This window comes from Sinocyclocheilus grahami, unplaced genomic scaffold (assembly GCF_001515645.1).
Source record: "Sinocyclocheilus grahami isolate Dianchi unplaced genomic scaffold, SAMN03320097.WGS_v1.1 scaffold715.1, whole genome shotgun sequence".
Lineage (NCBI taxonomy): Eukaryota > Metazoa > Chordata > Actinopteri > Cypriniformes > Cyprinidae > Sinocyclocheilus > Sinocyclocheilus grahami.
The window spans coordinates 211,211-214,710 of NW_015505894.1; positions in this window are offsets into that span (position 1 = coordinate 211,211).

Here is a 3,500-nt window from a genome sequence, read left to right on the forward strand (position 1 = left end):
TTCTACAGATATTTTTTAAGAACATTTTCTTGGACGAATTCTTTATAAAATTACTTTCACTGCTGTGTTCCAGCTATACATTCCAAGCATCTGGTGGTCCACAACATTTCAGGTTTTCTTCAATAAATCAGTCTACTGTAAAAGCCAAAACTTGTCCGTTTCCAGTTGGTTTGAAACTTTTCATAGTCATACTCAATGCGTACAATGCTGAGCAGATCTGCAACAGGCTCTGTATTTTGCCACAAGGTGTGTAATGCATAGTTTAAATGAATAAGCCAATTTGCAAAATGCTTTAGTAAGAAATCATCTGGCAAAGACATAAATGTATCATACAATGTGTAGTTCTGTTCCAAAACCTACTGCACTGCCTCACTGTCGACAGCCCGTATAGTCATAGTCATCCTTCTAAAGGTGCAGTTGTAATTACTGTTGCTTGCAAGTCATTGACATTTTGCAACATTTTTTTCTTTCTAAAACTTGCCTCATTGACCACTAGAAAGTTGCTTGGTTTGAAAGTGACTTCTGTGCAAGCTGTGCTTCCTACGGTGAGCGTGATTTGACCAAGTACAACATGTTCCTGGATCAACATCCTTGTTGATCCAGGAACATCATTCCAAACAACCAATCAGAATTGAGTGATAACTTTTCAGGAAATATCAGTTTTAGGCTTACAATCAGGATTAGGTGCTTCTACAACCTTGTTAATCAGCTATTATTTCCCTAGCATAAATTATGGGTAAAGTTAGGTTAAGTCTGTATTTTTGGACAGTAATGTTGATCCAGGAACATGTCTTACTTGGTAAAATCACAGCGACCACTTCCTACACCAATATAACACTGACTATGGACAATGATTTTTTACCCACAAAATTTTGCTAATATGACTGCACCTTTATCTTCATGGAACCTCATAAGCAAGCAGCACTTCATAGAAACTCCTTCTTTGGCATTCCTGCGGTGCGAACACGCCAAAAAGCGGATACTTCAGCCAATAGTTCTAGGAACTATGAAAAGATTCTTCCGGTGCAAAAGCCCCTTAAGTAAGCAAGTTGTTCAGTGAAAAGAAATGCTTATTCAAATACAAATTTTCCCTTAAATATGATCCCTTGTAAACTAGTTGTTAGATGCTCCATAACAGGCGCCCATGTCTGTTCAAACATGGTACTATATCCCCTAACCACTGCAGTTAGTCTCTCCAAAATTCTGAAGATCTCAACCTCAATTTTTTTTAGTTGGTTAAATGTCATTAAGGTGTGATGCTAAGCATAAAAATATAATACTGTACATTACAAAAATATATATATTTTATTTATACTGAACTGTTTATTAGTACTGGTAACACTTCAGTATAGGGACCAATTCTCACTATTGACTAGTTGCTTATTAGCATGCGTATTATTAACATTGGCTGCTTATTAGTACTTACAAAGCACATATTCTGCATGACCATATTCTAAATCCCTAATCCTAACCATAACTATGAGGCTAAAGTCGTAGTTAGCGGTTTGTTAATATCAATAATTTGATCTTAAAATAAAGTGTGGCCACTTTTCTGTACTGAAAGGCATAAGTAGCTACATTTATAATCAACATTTCTTCTCTGGCATATTGGATTTTCTTTTCCAACTAAGCTTGTCATAGTTTATTCTTAGACTTAAAATCTGGCTAAAAGAAGGCACAGCATAAACAAGTTGCCTACTTTATCTATGATACCTTAATGCCTAAATATTTTTGAAAGATTCTGACACAGACCATTTGTGCAATGCTAAGCTACAATAAAAACCTACGTACAGACTGCTGTGGAATACAAATTCACTGACAACCTTCAGCGGGCAATCATCTCAATAGATATAAATATTACTACTCTCAAGCACAGTGACAAGTTTCCATGAGCTTTACGAGCTGCCCATCCTGAAAGAATGCAATGGATAAACCTCTGATAGCCTCATAATTCACTCCTTTCTGCCACACAAGCATGCTAGTTTTCATGCCATGCTTCTAATCTTAAAAATGACAAATGACTCCCTTCCTGTAAGGAATTTCTTTGTTGGAGCTTCTGGTGTCTATAGTAAATTTAGGCACTACCAGATGGGGGTAAAAAGTAGAAAATGAGCTGTTGCTCTAACATATGAAAGGATTGCCATTAATTATCCAAATGTTACTGTTTGACAGGCTTCTGCACACTCGAGGAACCATTGATTTTATGAAATGCACTCTATAGAAGATAAATACAGTCTTTAAAGGCTCTTAAGAGAGTGTTAATTTTGCGATCTGCATACTGGTGAGACTCTTCCTTGAAAATACAAGAAACGCAGCTCTCTGTTTGAATTTAAATTGCATCATTAGTGGCTTCAGTAATTTATGTATACTGAAATGTGCTCACAGGAGAAAACATAATGGAGATTTTAGCGTAAACATTTTGCAGTCATGAACCATAACACGGGTGGCAAGCAACATCCACCCACTGCACACGGAGCACTGGACCCTTTCACATTTCATATGTTTGTAAATTCAGACCACTTGTTGCCACCTGTCCAATTAGAATGAAGCAGAGGAAAAGGGGAAATGACCTAGACAACCTCAGGGCCCCTTTTTACAGACATGTACCAATCCAGCATCCTGCTGAAGCGTCATTAGATACTCTCGTCTCCTGGGAGAAACTGCACTGCTCTCAACTTTGGGCCATTTTCTGACCTTGAGAGCTGGGGTGTGTACCTTACAGGGGCCCACTTTTGACCTATGACCTTCTGCTTTTATTGGCCATGTTGAGTTAACGAAGTGTTGAGGTGACACTATGAGTTTTAAAGCAGGAGATGAAACCAGGAGAAGCATAGTCCTACTCATTTTGTCTTGGAAATTCACCAATGTACATAGTACTACAAACAGAATTGCAAACTAAAGTATTCATCATCCTACTCCTAAAAACTAGTTTTATACAACTATTTGCCCTTCAGCCGGTTCTATCTCACTCAGTATAACGAGGCTTTCACGCCACGTAGTTCTAGGAACTAGCCAGCAGGATCGTTCCTCTATAGGCTTCTGCATTTCTCCTTTGGAACGTTTTCAGTGTACACTTATGTCACTGGTAGTTCCTATAGAACAATTTTAGACCCTACTCTGAAGTAGGAGCTAATTTAGTTCTCCCAAATGAAGTTCCTAAAACCGTTCCTAGTTCCTGCGGTGCGAACACGCCAAAAAGCGGATACTTCAGCCAATAGTTCTAGGAACTATGAAAAGATTCTTCTGGTGCAAAAGCCCCTTAAGTAAGCAAGTTGTTCAGTGAAAAGAAATGCTTATTCAAATACAAATTTTCTCTTAAATATGATCCCTTGTAAACTAGTTGTTAGATGCTCCATAACAGGCGCCCACGTCTGTTCAAACATGGTACTATATCCCCTAACCACTGCAGTTAGTCTCTCCAAAATTCTGAAGATCTCAACCTCAATTTTTTTAGTTGGTTAAATGTCATTAAGGTGTTATCTAGGAAAAAACACTGGTCA